At 35.8% G+C, this 21,927-nt stretch overlaps 1 protein-coding gene and 2 pseudogenes across 1 annotated transcript in view; 1 reads left to right on the forward strand and 2 right to left on the reverse strand.

The window, feature by feature from the left end:
- Fam117b (family with sequence similarity 117 member B) overlaps positions 1-21,927 on the forward strand; it is a 113,466-nt gene that overhangs the window by 1,235 nt on the left and 90,304 nt on the right. The gene's annotated exons all lie outside the window — the stretch shown is intronic.
- On the reverse strand, positions 1,996-2,766 carry LOC124981310 (intraflagellar transport-associated protein-like; annotated as a pseudogene).
- On the reverse strand, positions 13,745-14,254 carry LOC124981314 (transcription factor BTF3 homolog 4-like; annotated as a pseudogene).

Consider the following 21,927-nt stretch of genomic DNA (forward strand, 5'->3'; position numbering starts at 1 on the left):
CAAAACATTTTCGCTCTGTGGAACTGAATGCACTTGAGCAATGGTCGATTTGGATCACTGAAGATCCGTGAGGATGGAAGCGTTTTTTTGCATTTCGTAAGACTTGATAAATGGATAGCAAGAAGTGACAAGCAGGATTCCTTTGGAAGGTTTATGGATTTTGTCTAAGGATCTAAACCTTAGGATGTATTACTGATATGCTGATTTTGAATTTTGGATGTACAAAAACAAAATTCATCGGTTTCCCTTCTTCTCTTATTGTTGGGGAGACCTAAAATTTCTTGTTCTATATACCTGACAGCTTTCTTGGGAAATGTCCTGAGTGAAGCTGTTCGATTCCAAGTAGTCATTTAAGAAGGAGTGACTCAAAAGAAATGCAAATTGAGGGACGTGGAAAGGAATAAAGTCATTTGGCTGCCTCTCCATTCAAACCTAGTGAAAAAAGAAATGGGTAGTTTTTAGTTATGCAGTAATATGTGTGCCAACATATACCTTTGTCTTTACCTGTTTGGGGAATTTCTAGGAAGAATGATTGGGAATTTCGGGAAGCTTAGTATATTACCTTTTTTTTTTTTTTTTTTTTTGACATCAGGAAGCAGGATTTTATTCTGCAACACAGGAAACATGCTTTGCCCACTTGCCCCAGACATAAATTGTTAGGACTCAGGTTCTGGCCAGCAATGCCCCTTGTGGACCCCATGCAAGGTTCTAAAGACAGATCAGAGCCAGAAAATTCTGAGCTTAGTACAGTACTTTCTAACCAAGTGACTCAGATGAAGTGGTTTCAGAAGTGGAAAGAGGAGGATGAAACTGTTTTGTGAAAGGTTTTAGATAGTAGTTTGGGGGAGAATTACTCTAGAAAATGATCAACAGTGTTTTCTAATTAGAACCAGAGCCCTGTTTTGAGAATGCAGAATGCTTTTAAAAAACTTTGTTAAATGAGAGTACTAGGATTTCCTGCCTCACTCCCCTCCATAATATCTATCACTTGTTGAACTCCTCCTATGAAGTGATTTTCATATCAAAAATATGAAATACAAATTTTCATTTTAGCTTCACCGTAGCCTAAGTAACAAGTGGCAGAGTTGGTATTTGAACTCTGGTTGGTTGTATTTCAAAGACCAAGTCTTCAAATTTTATTAAGGAAGGAGTTTCATGATGTAGAAGATAATACCTGAGAAAGATATGGCACACCAAATTACATCTACTTAGTTTTGTGGCAGTTCTTATCTGGTGAACAGGATTGCTTCAGTTTGCCTTTGGCCTTCTGGAACCAGCATAATGCATCAGGTGGAAAGGAAAGAGCTACTAGAGTGGGCAGTAAGGCAGAGGGAGGACCTGGAGACCCCCGTCTGAATACAGAATCTGGATATCCTGTCAGTTATTTGATACTCAAAGCAGAGAAGCAGCCTGAGAAGTAGGCTAAATTCAGTATTGGTAAACTGTGGAGGAAGGTGCTTTTTTTCATCTGGTTTCTAGGAGGCCCTTTTTTTCCTGGAATCTTAGGATCCTGGTGTGCCCATTCCATTTTGCACATTTTCCAAAGTTTCATTTCCCCCAGATGAGTCATTCTATAGAATATTTATGCTGTAAAATTAATCATCATGATTACCCACCCCCAACCCTCCATGAAAAGTTACTCTCCTGGTGTAGCACTCTAAACCAGTGTAAGGGATATTGGTTGTTATTAAATCTTACTTACTCAGATGTAAATGTCTGATAGCTTCTTTCCTGGAATGTATTCTTCTTTCACTCTGGTGATCATCTGTGTAGAGTGGGAAAAAATTTTTCCAGATTTCACTTCTTAGCACATGGTATGATTAAATAATTTGCTATTTTGTATGACTTACTCTGGAAGAGTCTTCAGTTACTGCACTTGTTTTGATTAAAGGGAAGTTATCAGTTTGCAAGATCAATGAAATGTAAAAGTTCTTATTTTAGGAGGAAAGGGTCTACTACATATAGTTCTTTTTTTTTTTCTGGCTGGTGTATCGTTTAGTCTAATGCTGCTTGAATGAATAAAAACAAAACAAAATAGGGGTGCTTTGGTAAATCAGTCATCGGTTTGTATTGGTGTTCTTTCTCTCTTGCTTCAGTAGCTCTCTGATGGTCTCCATCTGCAGCAGTGAACTTGGGGGTTAGAGCCACGTGGTCATAATCAAATTCTTCATTAAGCGAGAGGGCTGGACTTCATCACAAACTATCTCCTTTTCTTTCTCTTCCCTGTACAGTGGGTTTTGGCTTCACTTCAGCAGTGAGGCTGGTTCACAGAAGGACTGTAAGAACAAACACTGGTGCTTACATCCTCTACCACTTCTCCTGGAAGCAGCAGGAAATCCTTGCTCACTTGGGGCTTAATCTCTTCATCCATGTCCAAGTCTTCTAAATCTAGGAAGTTGTCTACCTTGATCTTTCCTTCTCTGTTCAGATCACTTTGCCAACTTTTTGACCTTCATCTATCATATTTATCTGTTCTTCCAAACACTGTGATAAAGTATGATGAAATACAGTTGTTTTTCTAAGATGGTAGTCATTTGGTTTATTTTTATGAGTAAATTTTACTGAGGTAAATATTTTTCCTGAAGCATCAGTTCCAGATGCTCTTGTTTTGGTCACATTGTCTTCTTTTGAAAGATGAGTAAAAGTGCTCTGAAATTCTTTGTATGTTTGCTCATGACAATTAGCAAACTTATCCAAGACGTCTTCCATTTATTGATCTTCATCCATTATCTCCAATCCCAATGTTTGGGCAGGCATCCCAATCATGAGGCCACTTAACATCCTAATCCCCAGTTGTCCACCTTGGCTCCCACCTAGTCACCTTGCACTTTTAGCATCTTTATTCAGAGGGAAATTCTAGAAGTCTACTCTCTTGGAGGAACAAAGATAAATTATCACAGCCACACATCCCATACAGCCACATATAGTTTTTTAAACATCATGTGACTCAACTTTCAGATCAGCCTGCAGGCTCGTAGGTCTTATTGGGTGAGATGGATGTCATAACCTTTTTAGGGCTCCAAAAGTCCCTAAGTTGAAGGTCTTAGGATGTCTACCTTGTTGCCTCATTCATCTTGGGTTTGAGCTAATCTTTGCCTAATCTAGAATTTCCTTCTCTTTACTATGGTAAGGTGATCTGAGCACCCACCCCTGACAGATGGTTTAAACATTCCATCTTCAGTGCTGTGAAGTTTGTGAAAAACCTTCTCTTCTTTTGCCTGACTTTATCTTAGTAAAATTTCAAGTACATATATTAAAAATAAGGAGGTGGCATAACTTAAAAGTTAGGAGAGTAGACTTTGGGTGAACAGTCTGGGTTTAATACTGTCAAGTTCTATCACTTACAAGCCAAGGGATGTGGGGAAGTAACTTTGTAACCCTTAACATTCTTATCTGTAAAATTGGTGATGATATCTATTTCATATGATGTTAGGGATAAATGAAAGAAAAGAGAAAAACAGCATAGTAGCTCAGTATAAGAAGTTTTTGTGTATCTTATTAGTGTTGCTTCTAGTTTTAGTGGATGTAACAAATTGCCAGTGTAGCCTCAGTTTTCATGGTTGTATGTAATTGTTTTTTAGTTTTATTGACAAATAATGTATATATGTGATACAATGTGATGTTTTAATACATGTATATATTGTGGAATGTCAAATTAGGCTAATTAATACACCTGTCACCTCAAATACTTAGGGTTTCTTTGTGGTGAGAACATTTAAAATCCATGGTTTTATATTTGTATATTTTGAAATACACAATCCAGTAGACTCAAACAATTTGGGAAGCAGTTGAAAATCTGCCTATAACTTTTGACTACTCCCAAACTTGACCGACAGCCTGTAGTTTACTAGAAATTTCACTGAAAACATAGTGAATGAACACATTTTGTATGTTATGTTTATTTACATGGTGAAAAATACATGAGAACCTCAAAGAGATTACTTTTTACTGCCACCTGCAATTTACCAGAGAGTTGAACTGCTCAGGCATAGATGATCAGTCAAACTGTTTTTCTCAAAACTCTTGAGCTCACCAAAATAGGAACAGGAAGTGGCTCTGAAATTATTATAGGAGTACAGTAATAGTACATTTAATTTTATGCAGTTATGATTTAATATTGCATCTTTACTTTTGTTTACATTTCTCTTGACTAAGAATGGGGCCATATTTGGTCTGTGTTTGCATACTAAGTTTTCGTAAATGTTAACTTTCTGTAATAGTCTGATGGATATTATATGGTAGAAATGATAAAATAGACTACCTATAGGTAATAGTAAACTATATGGGGACACCTGTGTTTTATGCAGTTGTGACATATCTAATGTTTAAACTTTTTTTGTTTTTGGTATGTCTAGATGATGCAGTTCTGTAAATTTTTTTTAAAATTGTGATAGAATCCCTTAAAAATCATTTTGGTTCACACTAACTTGAGCAGTTCAAATCTGTGTTGTTCAGGGGTCAACTGTACAGTATTTTAAACTATAGTCACCCTCATACCTTGTACTGTGAATCTCTTCCACATGGCTATTCCTGACTTGTGCCCTTTATAATTAACTGGTAAGTAAATGTAAATGTAGTATTTTCCTGAGCTCTGTGACCCATTCTAGGAAATCGCCAAATGTGATTTATAACTGGTTGGTCAGAAGTATAGGTGGCCAAGGACTTGTAGTATCTGTTGTGGAGGGCAGTCTTGTGGGACTAAGCCCTTAAGGTGTGGAGTCTGTGCTAACTCTGTCTAGTTAGGATCAGAATTGAATTGTATCTTGAACATCCATTTGATGTCCAGAGAGTCAGAGAATTGGTGGTTGGTGTTGGAAAATGTTGAAGGGTATTTGTTAAAAATGCAAGTTTCCAGGCCCTACTGTGGGCCTTTCAAGTCCCCACGCACTCCCTGCACTCTTTTTCTCCCCAGTGATTTTGCTGTACTTGAAATTGAAAAATTATTACTAGAAGTTCCCAAGGAAAAGAACTAGAGGACTCATGTGAAAAAAAAAGAAATTAGCACAGTATTTGTTATTTTTGTGGTGCAGCTGGTATATTGATAGCAAGATATGTTCTTGGGAAGTTTTTCCCTTACTCTGCATGTATTAAGTTGTGTGAATTTGGTGGTTTATTGGGGTTGGGAGAATACTAAGAACAGCAACAGAAGATGCACTTCTCTGGACTAATAGGCACAATTAGAAAGTAGGGTACTAGAACTTAGTATTGGTGGCATTTGTTTCTGTTTTCTAGCACCTTGTGAAGTACAGAGCTCTTAAGAATTCAGTGCCTCTCACTTAATTTGGAGGGCTGCTGCTAATTTCACACCTTAAGGGAATCCTTTTGGTTTGTGATGTCTGTATTTTACAGTTGATGATGATGCAGTATAGAAGTTTACTGTTGGTTTTACATTTTGGCTAGAATTTTCACTCTAAGTTCAGTTCTGTAAGTTTGATTGAACTACCCTGTATGTTACTAATTATGCAGTACAAAGATGTATTTTAACATCCTGTAAAAAATACAGGAAACTCCAAAGACTCAAACTAGCCATGTAAGACAGGTACATAGTATATAACATAATGAGTGTTGTGGGCTCATAGTGAATAATTTAATAGGGATGGGTATAGAAGTTCTCTGAGAAATGGCTTTTGATTTCTTTAAAAATATTTTTTTAGTTGTCAATAGACCTTTATTTTACTTATTTATATGAGGTGCTGAGAATCAAACCCAGTGTGTCACACATGCCAAGCATGTGCTCTCCCACTGAACTACAGCCCCAGCCCAGGCTTTTGATTTGAGTTGGAAATGGAGGAACAGAACTTTGCAGTTGAGTCTCTCAGACTTATGAAAATGCATGTCATGTTCAGTCCTGTAAGGCTTAAAATGTAGGGTATAGGAAAATATTGGGGAAGGGAAGAGGAAGCCATAGGAAGAGAGTAATTTAACTTAATTTAACAATTTCAGAATGGTCCTGAGTAGAATGTGTAAACTAAAATGAATTAGAATGTGTTCTGTACTGATAGTATGTGCTCTGGAGTCAGACTGCCAGAGCTCAGATCCTGAACTCTGTTACTAAACTGTTGAACTTAGGCAAATGTACCTCATCTGTAAAAAGGGGATAGTGATAGTACTTATGGTAGAGGGTTGTTATAAGGATAATAAATAGCCTGGTAATCTCTCACAGGGTATAAGAATCTTCTAGGATTAGCTATTTTCATATCATCTCTGTTATCCTCCTCATCCAAGGATTTAAAAGTTAGCTTAGTATTTGTATTCTGAGATTGAGTAGTGAGTGTGTCTTTTGTAAATGTATATTTAGGATGAATAAAATGTGAATTCAGGATGGAAGAGAGTAACTCAAAGACTTTGATGAGCACCTGAATTTAGGTGCAGTAGGAATGGCATAGATGAAGGAGGGTGAAGAAACTTTGACGTAGTGACCTGTTGGATGTAGATATTGAGAAAAGAAGTACTGAAGTTGATAGTGTGGATGGTGGTACTAATTGATGACAGTGTGTAGAGCAGATTTGAGAAAGGAAAATGTGCTCAGTTCTGGAAAGTTACTGAAAGTTTGTGCTTTCAAGAAATCCAGGTGATTTTCTAGATTGTGGCAAAGAACAGTTTTAGAACTCAGGGATGCAGTTTGAATTGTAAGTAAAAAAAATTGGGAATTCATTCATTTCAGTCCAGTGACTGAGCATTTTGTTAACACTTTGTGCTAAGCATTTGCATGCTGGCAACATTGAAATGATTACTCACTAGAATGGATAAGATGATGGTGAGAATGCTGAGGACAAGCATTTTAAGGGTAGAAAGAAAAACCAGCAAGCAAAGAAGCCTGAGAATGTGATAGGAGAACGTCAAAGGAAAGATTATATTTCAAGGAGGATATGTTAAAGATTTTCACATGCTATGAAGAGAACAAGTAGGCCAAGCTTATAGAATAGACTTGAATTGGCATTTAGGTCAGTTGATGATCTCTGAGAGAAAGTCATTTGAGTACTGTGTTGGATATGAGTATAAATTACTCCACGTCAGTGAAAGGAAAGTGACAAACCCGGATGAAGAGTTGTGCTGAGTTTACTTATAGGATGGGGAAAATTTTAGCATGTTTCTAGGTTTAGGAGAAGAATTCAGAGGAGAAAGATGACAAGAGAAGGTGATAGTAGTAGATTGAGCAAGATCATGGATCATGTGAGAGGCAGCAATGGGATCCAGTGTGTGTAGAGTCTGGAAATCTCAAAAACAACTAAGGACTCTTCATTTGCTGCGGAAGGGAAGGGCTAAGGCCGCGGTTAAGATGATAGATAGCAGTAGAAGGGAAGTTGAGAAGTCAGCTATTTCCATTTCCAAACTACTGGAAGAAAACAAATAGCGTGCTTATCTTAATAATGTATTTTTTAAATTAAAAGTTTATTTTTTATCAAAGTGTATATAATTTAAAATATCAGATAGGTTCTCCTGCTACAACTCTGTCCCCTCATATTTCCTGTCAGTAGAGACAACCACTTTCAATCCTTAGGGTTTCTTTTAGTGTTTATTTACTAATTTCTAAGTATTTTATAAAATGCTTTAAACTGTTACTTTAGGAAGTTTATTTTATTTCATTTCATTTATTATATAGTGACTTCTGCTATGAAAAGTAGACTTGATTCTGATCACAATCCTCCTTCCTATTATAGATACAGCAACCTTTTGGTTAATCATTATTAATATTTAAATTATTATGACTGTCCAAGTATTGTTAGCATCAGAACTTGGGGTATGCTACATTTACATTTCCTTTATAAGTTTTTATGGTCCTTGAAATTAAAATTGCTTTTTTTGTTTGCTTCGTTTTCTATGTATTTATCACAAATTAATCCCCCAACTTTTGATAATGGAAACTTTATTTTAATTATTTAAAAATATGTGGGGGGGCTGTCTAAATACCTGATACTGATACTTTTGTTTGTAGGTTAGGCAAATGCTGTACCACTGAGCCACATCCCCATCCCTTATTTTGCCACTTTTGGGTTTTTTCCTTTGGAAACACCTCTTTTGGAGTCTTCCATCCTCATATACTAAACTGGCCCATGGATCTTTAGGTCTGGCGGTTTAGCTATTGTCTGGGAACTTCTTTGGGAATTCCCTTCACCTCTCCTTTTGTTTTTTTGTACTGAAGAGTGAATCCAGCGGCGCTTAACCATTGAGCCATATCCCAAGCCCTTTTTAATATTTTACTTAGAGATAAGTCCTTGCTAAGTTGCTGAGACTGGCTTTGAACTCATGATCTTCCTGCTGCAGCCTCCTGAGCCACTGGGATTACAGGCATGCACTATCCTGCCTGGCACTCTCTCCTATTTTGGATATGCCAATTTCTGTATCTTCTTTTGCTGGAGTTTATGCTCCAATAATTTTTTTTTTTTTTGCGGTACTGGGGATTGAACTCAGGGCCTTGTGCTTGTGAGGCAAGCACTCTACCAGCTGAGCTATCTCCCCAGCCCTCCAATAATTTTTGAGAGTGGGTACGTGGGAGGTATATGTTCTTTAAGCAGATAGGTCTTTACGTTTGATGGTTTGAGTATAAATTAGAATTCTTCAACTTAATACTGAAAGCACTTCAGGTTAGGCATGTGTTTCAATGGTAGAGCACTTGCATAGCCTGATGGAGGCCCTGGACTTAGTCCCCAGCGTCACAAGAACAAACCACTTCATTTTCCAACTTCTAGAATTGCTGTTGAGAATTCTGATGCCATTCTGATTCTTAATTCTTTGTATGTGTTTTCTCTGTGAAAGTGTTATCACCATTGTGAAATAAAGATTTCCTTAATATGAGGTGTTCTTGTTTGTTTTCTATTCAGTGTGCTGTTTTTGCTGTGGGCATTTTTCTTTTGGAGACTTGGTTTCCAGATTTTTTTCTTCCATCATTTCTTCTTTCTATTATCTTTTTTTGGAACCCCTGTTATTCAGATGTGGTACCTCCTGGATTAAACATATATTTTAAAAATTTCTGTTCTAGTTTCCAACTCTATTTGGTTTTCTTTCTAGCAGATTTATTTTATTTTGTATCATTATATTGAATTTTACATTTTGGCTAGCATATTTTCATTAAAATTTTTTTTTTTTTTTTTGGGTGCTGGGGATTGAACCCAGGGCCTTGTGCTTACAAGGCAAGCACTCTACCGACTGAGCTATTTCCCCAGCCCCTCATTAAAATTTTTTCTCTTTTAAATTGTAGATGGACACATTACCTTTTTTTTTTTTTTTTTTTTTAATTTATCTATTTATTTTACGTGGTGCTGAGGATCAACCCAGCGCCTCACACGCGCTAGGCAGGTGCTCTACCACTGCGCTACAGCCCCAGCCCCCATATTTTCATTTTTCAATAACAGTGTTACTTGCTGTCTGATTCTGAAAATATTTATAAAATGTGTAAATACCCTCAAAGCTTTCTTTTACTTTTTGCATTGTTCTCAGCTCTTTTTATCTTGATCTTTGTCTTGTTGGAACCTTTCCTTAGTTTTCTATTAATGTTTAAATGGAACACTAAAATGCTGATTAGGTGTTTTGTGTGCCTGAACTGGGTTAGTAGCCTGAGGGATCTTTCTGTAGGGTGATGAAGTGTGGGCTCTCAATGTCTTAGGCCCCATGATGTCTGGTGTCTTTAAGTTCAGAGCCTGTCTAGTTAACCTCTCCAGTTTTTCAGGTTTTTTTTTTTTTTTGCTCTGGAGAAACTCTTAAAATAATTTCTATTTCTCAAGGAATCCGTACATTTATGACCAGTAAGCTGAGATATAATATTCTAGTAATAATTAATGTTTTTCTGAGTATAGACTGATTTCTCTGTATTTGTTTATTTGGCCAGCTTATTATCCTGTTCATTTTGTATGGTTTTCCTGTCTACTAGAGATAGTGCCATACTCTTCTGGTAATAGCAGCAATATGAGAAGCAAGCAGGGATGTAGAGGAAACTTCAGTTTTATGTTTTTTAAAGATATTCTTGTATGATTCTTTTTTTTAAACTTTGCTCAAATGGTCAAATAGTCTTACTCTCAATTTTTACTATATGAGATGCTAATGAGATATATGATCTGTGGTATGGTGTCCCTCACTATTAAAACTAAAAAGTGTTTTTGCTGGCTCTTCTTGGGGTAAAATACAATTTAACTTACATTTCTTGAAGTCAATCTTTTGCATACATCTTAAAAATACATATAGCAATCACAATACAATTTTTATTTATTTATTTATTTATTTTGCATTGGGGATTGAACCCAGGGGCATTCAACTACTGAGCCACATCCCCAACCCATTTTTGTATTTTATTCAGAGACAGGTGTCACTGAGTTGCTTAGGGCCTTGCCACGTTGTTAAGATTGACTTTGAACTTTCCATCCTCTTGCCTCAGCCTCCTTAGCTGCGGGATTACAGGTGTGGGCCACTGTGACTGACTCATAATATGTTTTTATTAAATAATTAATATAAGCCAAAATGGCATTTATTTTTTCTACCAAGTTTTGATGCAGATGTGTAAGAGAAAATTTAGCTATAATCTTATCAACTGTGAAACTGAATATTTCCTAATCTGCCAGGAGTTAAATTCTAGCTTTCTATGGAAAGAATCTTGCCATTCACAGCAAAGTAATGAATATTTTTCTGTAGTTTTCGACTTCTTTTTGAAAAAATGAACTTTTTCTTGTTTCACAAACATCAAGAACAAGGAAAGAATTGGTAGATTTAATTTAAAGGTATTTAACTTGAATGTAGTAGTTATTTTTTACAGTGTTTGTTGTAATGATACTAATATAAACCAAGTTAGTATGAAAAATATAGATTAAACAGTTTTAGGTTTAATTTTAATTAAGAGTTTGACACTATCTGTGTCAAATACAGACCTAACAATCATCAACATACGTTGATTTCTTGATCTTAATTCTAGACGTGTAAGTAAAAAGTAATTTTTTCCCGTGGTACTAGGGATTGAACCCAGGGTCTTGTATTTGCTAGGCAAGTGATCTGCCACTGAGCTGTATACACCGCCCCTAAAAACTAGTATTTCTCCTTTTTTTTTTTTTTTTTTTTGGGTGCTGGGGATTGAACCCAGGGCCTTGTGCTTACAAAGCAAGCACTCTGCCGACTGAGCTGTCTCCCCAGCCCCTAGTATTTCTCTTTAAGGAGAAAATGTACTCCCCACCCCCTTCAAATACCACTCAGTTCTGGGTTGAACTTGAAATGAGAATATCTAGATTTTATTTTCAACTGAAAGGAAGCATTTCTTTCTTTGCTCTTATTTTAATTAAAAAGTGTATCATACTCTTTTTCTGATCAAAGTTAGCATGTAATCATTGAGATGAAATTGGCTCTACTTTATTCTGACAGAAATGTGACATTTTAAATTGGCCCGTTTATATTTATGAGCTAGTGTAAACTTGGTAAAATTAAATGTTTTTGGAGTCTTTGTCCTCAAGGAACTAACTATAATTGGACAGTATAATCTACCTACCACAATGTCTCCCTCCCTCTTATTTCTTCTCCTCTCCCACCTTCTTTCTAGTTAATGTATGCATATGATAAAAACTGTAGGAAAGAGAATACAAGAAGCAGTCTTCCTGCTATTTGTCTTTCAGATCATTCTCAGAGAAATTCAGATTGTACTTTAATATAATTTTGGGATTATTCTTTGCATACTTAGTGACTGTGTCACATAGGTTTATTATGGACCAAACATTATTTAATCAGGGTTCTGTTGGTGAACATTTAGATCATTTTCAGTCTTTTGCTGTAAAGTGGACCTTAATTGAATATTCTTTTATGTACTTCTCTTTGCACTTATCTGTTAGATAAATTCTTAGAAGTGGAATGTCTTCGTCAGAAAGTGTGTATTTTTCTTTCTGTTGCCAAATATATATTTTAGGAATTAATATCAGGTGAAGCCTTCTTTTCCCCATCTTTCTTTGGATTAACTCTTTTTTACAATTCCTTGTTATGTCCATTTTTAGTTTTCAGATATACTTTTCTTTTGCTATGGTATTAGAGGCTGTGCTAGATAGAGCTGTACTCTCTTGCAGAATTTTGGGAGAGATGGAAATGTTCTGCATCTGTGGTGTTTAATATTTCACATTAGAACTTTATGTAAATATACTTCCATTTCCTGCTTCCTGTCCTTTGCTATCATTGTCAAATATTTTGTTACTTGTCAGATATTTTTTTCTTATCACTGTTATAAACCTCACAATACCTCGTTTGTACTTTAAGTGGGTATTTTTTAAAGCAGTTAAAAATAGGAAAAATTTTTATATTTACCCTCATTCTATTTTGAGCACTCATAATTTCTTTTGATGACATAGGGTGGTCGTATTGTGAATGAAAAAGAGCTTATTGAGAAGCAAAGGGTTGATAAGGTTTGTTAACTGATTAGATTTGAAGGATGAAGGAAATGAAAGCATAATAATGACTGAGATTTTGAACCTACTTGGGTGCTTTGGTTAATGTCATCATTAGCTGGTTTTCTAAATGCTGCTTTATTCTATATGCAGCAGCATAGGCCATGGACTTTTGGAGCATAACACACTAAATATTTTAATAGTCAAAAGCAATCTAGCAGTGTGGAAAATTTGGAAGATAAAAGAAAATGCCCATTATTTTTATATTTGTCATTCCAAAAATTTTGTAATTATTATTTCACTTGATGTTTTACTGGATCTACTGGGTTATGTCTGGTAGTTTTTAGGAAATCATTTTACATTAATTTATTTTTTTCATTGTGCATGTGTGTTGATATTTCTAATTATAAGGACTAGTAATGTCTGTTTATATTACTTTAGAACCTACTCTCACTTTATGCAAAGCTGCTCATAAGGTATTGAGAGGGCATCCTTGACTTCATGGATTTTAGAATTTAAGACAGACTATATAATATTCAAGGGTTAACAGTAAAAGCAATAAAATATGTGATATTGCTAGGAAGAATAGTAATTAATGGCAAAAACCTAATGTGACCTCACATGACTATTTTGAGTCATAGTGCTTTGTTTGCAATCAGGAATTGCTAGGTGACTTGTAGGATAGAAATCACTTCTCTAATATTTTGGATTAGACAGAGGGGAGTGAAGGGAGAGGAGGGAGCATGGGGGTAGGAATGATAATGGAATGAATTGGACATTATTACCTGTGTGCATATATGAGAGTTACATGACCCATGTAACTCTACATCATGTACAGCCAGAGGAAAGAGGAGTTATACTCCATTTATGTATGATTTGTCAAAATGCATTCTACTGTCATGTATAACTAATTAGAACAAATAAAAAAAAAGAAATCATGTCTCTAAAAAGCAGTTGCCATTAATGCTATCCTAAGAATTTTTGGGTGACTTGGGAGACTGAGACAGGAGGATCACAAGTTCAAAGCCAGCCTCAGTGAAAAGTGAGGCGCAAGCAAGTCAGTGAGACCCTGTCTCTAAATAAAATACAAAAAAAAAAAAAAAAAATACAGAATAGGCCTGGGGATGTAGCTCAGTGGTTGAGTGCTCCTGAGTTCAATCCCCAGTACCCCCTAAAAACCAAAAACCAAAACATCCTCAGACTGTACCAATACTTCATATTTTGACCAAAAGAAAAGATCTTGGGAAGAAGTGCAAAATACAAAATCAAATAACTGAAAAATGCTGAACAAACAGCATTATTAATATACAAAATATTTATATTACTGAACTCGAAACAGGTGATGTTCTTCATTCTTCATGTCTGTAAAACTTTGGAACCACAGAGCTGTTTTATTAAATCTAGTCTATGTCAGCTGAAGCTGACAATACCAAAAAATTTTTTTGGTTAGCTTCGTTCTTTGATTCTTCATCAAAATTTTCTATTATCTGGAACATTGGCATTCTTTTTATCATTGTCTTCTGGTTTTGGTGCTTTACTGTCCAACACCTGCTGTGGGAACTGTTCAGCTAACTTAACGGCTTGTTAAGCTGTCAGCACCAAGCTGACTTAATATTCCAGGAAGCATTTCTGTCATTGGTTTGACTTCTGCATGACCAGTAATTGCAAAGGTATTGGCAGACAGGGAAGCTTTGGACTTTTGGATAGTTGAAATCAATAACTGTCCAATCATCTATAATCATGTTCACCTCTTCAATATAAACTATATTATTCACAGCCAGTTTTTTTTTAAGAGAACTCTGAAGCTTTTTATCATCAGCTGTAGCTGTTCTGTGTTCCACCTTCTTTCTGTGAGCTGTGCTCTTGTCACCTGTGCAGATCTGAGCCTGAAGTTTGGCTGTTTTCTTGCTTCATACTTTTGGTATATCTGAATCAGGGAGGGTCCTCCAGCACCAGCTTGAGGCAAGAACAAGATCTATGGTGTCTTTTATAATTAATCTGTTTCTCTCTCCTCTCAGTTCAGGAAGGGAGAACTTGCAAGCTTTAATTGAGACTCAGAAAAGGTTTTTTTTTGAATGAATGGATGACTTCCTGTGAGAGAGAATGTGGTAGGAGGAGAAATGGCAGAGTGGTGTTGAGAGACAGACACTGACTTTTGTCTATTTCTTAATAGTTTGGAGGCCTTGGGTATCATTGGATGTTGTCTATTCTAAGTTGTGTATTTCTAGTAGTGGTTGATGAAATATGTCAACTTATTTTTTGTCTGATATCTTCCTCCCTCCCATCCTTTTGAGGTCCTGGGGATTGAACCCAGGGCCTTGCTCTTGCTGGCAGGCACTCTACCACTGTACTGCATCCCCAGAGCTGTCTGATAGTCTTTTGATTAACTTGCTAACTGAATTTGTATATGCTAAAATTCATCCTTTTCGATATACTACTGTATGAATTTTGATAAAAGAATACAATTGTGTAAATATAACTACAGTCAAAATACAGACGATTTTGATCACTTCTGAGGTTTCCTCATGCCTTTTGAAGTCATTCTCCTTTATATCTAGGTAATAGAAATTGATTTGCTTTTACTTTTTTCAGAATGTCATATAAATGAGTTGTGTAGTACCTAGCCTTTTGAGTCTAACTTCATTCGTGTAGCAGAACATACTTGTTGGATGTATCAGTAGTTAATTTCTTTTTATTGTTGAGTTGTACTTCATTATATGGGTGCACCACATATTGTTTCTCTACTTGCCAGTTGAAGGATATTTGGGATTTACATTTTGGGGTGATTATGAATAAAGCTGCTGTAAGCATTTGTATATAGTTGTGTGTGTGTGTGTGTAAACACCTAGGAGTGGGGTTGTTGGGTCATATAGTAGGTATATGTTTAAAAGAAACTACCAGCCAGGTGTGATGGTGCACATTTGTAATCTCAGTGATTTGAGAGACTGAGGCAGGAGGATTGCAAGTTCGAGGCCAGCCTCAGCAACTTAGCAAGGCCCTATGCAACTTAGTGAGATCTTGTCTCAAAATAAAGAGGGACTGGGGAATGTATCCTAGTGCTGGAGCACACATGGGTTCAGTCCCCAACAAACAACCAGTTTTCCAAAGTGACTTTTCACTAATATTTTGTTGAGAATTTTTACACCTGTGTTCCTGAGGTGTGTTGGTTTATAGTGTTCTGTTCTTGTAATGTCTTTGGTTTAGGCATCAGGGTAATCCTGGCTTCATAAAATGAGTTGAAAAGTATCCTTGTCCTCAACTGTTTTTTAGAAGTGATTTTTTGGCATTGTTATTATCTCTTTCTTAATTTTAAGGTAGAATTTTCCTAGTGAAACCATCTTGGACTGGAATTTTCTTTGCTAGGAATTTTAAGATATCAAATCAGTTTAATAGATATAGGACTATTTAGACTCTATTTTTAGAGATTTGAGCTTTGGTACATTTTGGTCTTTCAAGGAATTGGTTCATTTAGGTACATGAAGTTGTGGTAATTTCATTATTTTTCTTTTAAAAAATATTTTTAGTTGTAGATGGACCCAGTACCGTTATATTATTTATTTATTTTTATGTGTTGCTGAGGATCGAACCCAGGGCCTCATGCATGTGAGACAAGTGCTCCCCCACTCAGCCCCAACTCCAGCCCCAGCCCTCGTTATTCTTTTAATTAAATCTGTGGAATTTGTAGTGATATCTCCATCCTTCCTTTCATACCTGTTGTTAGAAATTTGTAATTTTTTTTCTTGGTCAGTCTTGCTATAGGTTTATCATTTTTATAGAACTTGTTGAAGAACCAGCTTTTGGTTTCATTAATTTCTTTAATATTTTGTCATTTCATGAATTTCTGCTCCTATCTTTATTATATTCTTCCTCTCACTTGACTTGGGTTTAGATTTTTTTTTAATCCTAGCTTTTCAGATGGAAGTTTAAATTATTAATTTGAGGTCTTTATTTTTTATTTTTTGTTTTTATAAATTTTTAAAATTTTTTTAGAGATACATGACAGTAGAGTATATTTTGATATATTATACATACATGGAACATAACTTCCCATTCTTGTGGTTGTTGATGTGAAGTTAACATGGTTGTGTATACTTATGAACCCAGGAGAAATATGTCTGATTCCTTCTACTTTTCTTTCCTATTTCCATCTCCTCTCTTTTCCCTTTATTCCCCTTTGTCTAATCCTGTGAATTTCTATTCTCCCCTCAACCCACCTTCTTGTGGGTTAGCATCTGCATATCAGAGAGAACATTTGGCCTTTAGTTTTGGGGTTTTTTAAAAAAATGTGTTTTTAATTGTCGATGGACCTTTATTTTATTTATTTATTTATTTATATGCGATGCTGACAATAGAATCCAGTGCCTCACACATGCTGGGCATGCACTCTACCACTAAGCTGTATCTCCAGCCTTGGCCTTTGATTTTGGGGATTGACTTATTTCATTTAGCATGATAGTCTCCTGTTCCATCCATATACTGGGAAATGCCATAATTTCATTCTTCTTTATGACTGAGATATTGTTAAGGAATTCAGTTCCTGAACCAGCGTAGTGGAGATTTTGGTCTACTTTTTCTTCTAGTAGGCACAGGGTCTCTGGAGACCTTCTTTTCTAATAAGAACATGTAACGCTATACATTATTTGCTAAGCAGTTGTTTAGATGCGCCCCAAAACTTGATATGTTGTATTTTCATTTTACTTTACTTAAAAATATTGTGTTTCCGTGAGGCTGGTGCTTTGACCCACAGATTATTTAGAAGGGTCTTTTGTTCAATTTCCAAATATGTGGTGATTTTTGAAGTAGCTCCTGTTTGTTAATTGGATTCCATTTCAGAGAACATATTTATGATCTCTTTTCTTATGAATCTGTTAAGGTTTGTTTTATGTACCAGGATGTGATACACTTCTACAGATGTTTCCTGTGCACTTGGGTGTTCTGCTTTTTTTGAATGGAGCATTCTAAGCCAAATTGATAGTGGTATTCAGGTCTTACGTATCTTTGCTGATTTTCTTTCTATTTGTTTTACCAGTTACTGAGAGAGAAGTAATTAATTCTTGAAATAAATTAGTTGATTTTTCTGTTTCTTCTTTCAGTTGTTAGGTTTTGCTTCTTGTATTTTGAAGTTTTTAAAAAAATGTATTAACATTTAGTATTGTTATATCTTTTTTGGTGAATTAAACCTTTTACTGTGTCATTCTATCACTGGTAAATTTCCTTGTTCTAAGTCTACTTTGATAATAATATTTATAGTTTTATCCTGTATATATTGTATTTAAAGGGCTGTCTTGTATACAGCATATAGCTAGCTGGATCTTTTGCAGTGCTGGGGATTGAACCCAGGGCCTTGTACTTGTGAGGCAAGCACTTTACCAACTGAACTATATCTCTACCCCCCCCCCCCCTTTTTTAATCTAATCCTGTCTCTTTTAATTAGCTATGGTTAGACTATTTACATTTAGTGAATTATTGGTATGTTTGGACACAGGTTTGCTATTTTTTGTTTGTTCTAGTCTCTCCACTTTTCTACCTTTTTTGAATCATTTGACTATTTTTTAGTAATTTATTTTAATATACTTAATTTTTTTTTTTTTTTTTTTTTTTTTTTTTTTTTTTTTGGTACCAGGGGTTGAACCAAGGGTCTTAACCATGAGCCACATCCCCAGCCCTTTTTATTTTTTATTTGGAGACAGGATCTCACTAAATTGCTGAGACTGGCTTTGAATTTGAAATCCTCCTACCATAGCCTCCCAGTTCACTGGGATTACAGGTATATGTTCTGATTATTTTGACTGTATCTTACAAAAGATTTTTTTGTTGGTGGTTGTTATGGGTATTACAATATACATTTCTAATTTTCAATATTCTCTTTAAACTGAGGTTAAATGTGGAAATCTTAGAATCATATGTTTCTTTAGCCTCTTTCATGTATGTTATAGTGGTCATGTATATTACATCTTAATAGGTTGAAAACCATATTAGCATTACAGTTTTTTTGTTTGGGTACTGAGGATTAAACCCAGGGGCACTTAATCATATCCCCAGTTTTTGTTTTTGTTTTTTTTTTTTAATTGTAACAAATGGGATATATGTTGTTTCTGTTTGTACATGAAGTAAAGGCATACCATTTGTGTAATCATACATTTACATAGGGTAATGGTGTTTGATTCATTCTGTTATTTTTTCCTTTCCCCCCACCCCTCCCGCCCCTCTTTTCCCTCTATACAGTCCCTCCTTCCTCCTTTCTTGCCCCCCTCCCACCCCTAATTTTTTTTTTTTTTTTTTTTTGAAGAGACAAAGTCTTGCTAAGTTGGTCAGGCCCTTCCTAAGTTGCTGAGACTTGGTTTGAACTTGTGCTCTTCCTGCCTCAGCCTCCTGAGCCACGCATTACAATTTTTATTTCAACAGTCATTTTAATGTATTTAAGAGGAGAAAAATAATCTTTTATGTATTCATATATTTATTATTTAATTAACTCTTTTTATTCCTATAGTTCTAGTTTCCCTCTATCATTTTTACTGTGAAGACCCACATTTAACATTTGTTCGAGGATAGTCTGCTGCTGCTGAATTGTTTTCTTTGACCCAGGAATGTCTTCCTGATAGAATATTTTTAGTGGATATAGGGATCTCCACTTAATCTCACAGTCTTCAAAAATGTGATTTGTTGTCTTCTGGCATCTGTGATTTTTGATGAGAAATATATAGTCATTAGAATCATTTTTATAGGTTTTTTCTCTGGCTACTTGAAGAATATTTTTCTTTTATCATTGATGTTCAGCAACATGATTATTTATGGGCATAAATTTAAATTCTTTGGGTTCACTGAGCATCTCAAATCTGTAAGTTTGTTTTTCATGAACTTTGGCAAGTTTTCAGTCATTCTTTTATTAATTTTTATCCCCTGTTCTATTTTTTACTCTTGTCCTTATGTGACTCCAGTGATATGAACCTTTTGATATTCTCCCACAGCTCCCTGAGGCTTTTTTCATTTTTTTTCTATTCTTTTTCCACTCTTGTTCAGATTGGGTAATTTCTGTTGATCTATTTTTAAGTTTACTAGGTCTGTCTTCTGTCGTGTTCATTTTGTTGTTAAGCCCCTGCAGTGATTTTTATTTTATTTTTTCCCTCACTTCTCCCGTTCCCCCTTTGCCTGGGGCTGAGGATCAAACTCAGGGCCTTTGGTGTACTAAGCAAGTGCTCTTCCATTGAGTTAAATGACTAACCTTCAGTGATTTTTATTTTAATTACTATGCTTTTCAGTTCAATTTTATGTTTGACTCTTTTTTTTTTAATAATTTCTATGTGAAAAGTTTTATCTTTTTATTAATTTCATATGTGTTTGCTCTTGCTCCAGGGAACAGGCTATAATAGCTGCTTTAAGGTTTTTGATAATTCCAAAATCTTGAGTCATCTTAGGGTTGGCGTCTCTTGCATTTTTGGGTATTTTGACTCTTACATTCCTCTAAAGAGCTCTATTAGAGAGATATGGAAAATGTTGATTTTTTTTTTTTTTTCTTTTACCTGTCAATCTGGTAGAGTTCAAAGTATAGCATCTTGCTATCTTTTGTGGGCTGTGGTTCTAATGTCAGTTTAGTTTTCAAAGTGGGGACTCCTTTTCCAGCTCCTCCTTCTCCATAATTTATCTTCAGGTTCTATTTCCCTGGAGTCCTTATCCTCATTCTCTTACTGAAAAGGCAGAATTTTTAACCTTTATGCATTATCACTCATTTCCTACAACTGGGTCTGTCTCCAGGGTAGGATGGTGACAGCAAGGAGAGGAAGAAATAACCTGATACCTTCCTGCAGTCTTCTAGTCACAGGGACTTTTTTTTTTTACTGGTTGCTCTGTTCAGAAAGAAGTTTTGGGTACCACTGTGGTTATTGCTATAGGAATGTAGTTTTGTGACTGGTACTTGTCTTGGGCCAGGGCAAGAAGTACAGAAGAGAACTGTACTTCATCCTGCAGAGGGGTCACTTTTCCAGTCTCGTAGACAGAAAGTAAGTTCCTCCCCTCCTGTGCAGTTCTAAGATGCTGGCTGCCCTTGAATCTAGTCTAGCACATATACAAAGGGGAAAACTTAAAGAATCACTTCCATATCAGTTCTTCAAGTTTTTATATTGTTCCCCAGTTTACTTGCTATTATTTATTTATTTATTTATTTTGACTCTCCAGCAAACTTCTGTATATTCTGTGCAGTTTTTAGTGGTAATCAGTTCTAGAGATGTTTTTATTTGGTTCATATGAGCCAGAACTACAGGCATTTCTTCCTCTCCAAGTTTTAGTTTTAGAGACTTATTCGAAAGTCTGCCTATAATATGAAAAATGGTGAAACTGCAGTTGGCATTTGTGGAATACCTTCTGGATGACAACTGCAATACTAAGTACTTTGCATTAACTTAATTCTTGACCTGCTCTTGTGTATGGGTGTTACCACCATTTTAATGTTGAGGTTAATTTATTAGTGTTCACATGTCTGTTAAATGCTGGAACTAGTGTACAAACCTGGGCCTTTCAGACTCTCAGAGCCTTTTATTCATTTACTATGCACAGAATTATATTTTTAGCTTCAGAGTAATGAAGAATTAGAAGCAGTCTTTTTATGTTTATAGTTCTATAACTTACTCTTTCCACTTAAAATGGTGGAGACAATTTCCATGTCAATAGGTGTACTTCAACATTTTTATTGCTAGATGGTATTGTTAGGTGTTCTTTGCTATTACAGATAGGGTACAGTGAAAATTAAAAGTGAACTAGTTTACCTCATTTTCTGACTGGTACTAGAAATATTGAGTTCCATTGTGGTTTGAATATGATCAAAAATTAAAATTAAACTAAACTTTTGGGTCCTGAGTGTGCACTTGTGTTAGCTTTCTGTTGCTATAACAAAATACCTAAGATAATTAACTTGGTAAAGAGAAAAAAAATTGTCTCATAGTTTTGAAGATTGCAGTCTGTCATTGGCCCTGTTGCTTTTGGATCTGTGGTGAGACCACATCACTGCAGGATCACGGCAGAGGAAAACTCACTTAATGGCTAGAAAGCAAGAGAATTAGGAGGTGGTTGGAATCCCAGAATATCCTTCAAGGGTACACCCCAGTAATCTAAAGACCTGGGGGCTGGGGAGATAGCTCAGTTGGTAGAGTAGCTTGCCTTGAGGCCCTGGGTTCAATCCCCAGCACCCCCCCCAAAAAAAAAAAAAATCTAAAGACCTCCTACTAATAATCCCCACCTCTCAAAGGTATCACCACCTCCCAAGAGTGTCACCCTGGTGGCAAGCCTTTAATACATGGGCCTTTAGGCACATTCAGTATCCAAACTATACAGCAGCACTTATGCTAAGGATGCTCTGCTATGTCACTTAAATGTGCGTAATTCCTTTTTTTTGGTACTGAGGATTGAACCCAGGGGCTCTCAACTATGGAACCACATCCCCAGCCCTTTTTAATATTTTATTTAGAGGGAGGATCTTGCCAAGTTTCAAAGGCCTCACTAAGTTGCTGAGACTGACTTTGAACTTGAGATCCTTCTGCCTTCCCTGAGCCACTGGGATTACAGGTGTGTGCCACCACATCCAGCTGTGGGT

Source organism: Sciurus carolinensis, chromosome 3 (assembly GCF_902686445.1).
Source record: "Sciurus carolinensis chromosome 3, mSciCar1.2, whole genome shotgun sequence".
In the NCBI taxonomy this organism is placed as follows: Eukaryota; Metazoa; Chordata; class Mammalia; order Rodentia; family Sciuridae; genus Sciurus; species Sciurus carolinensis.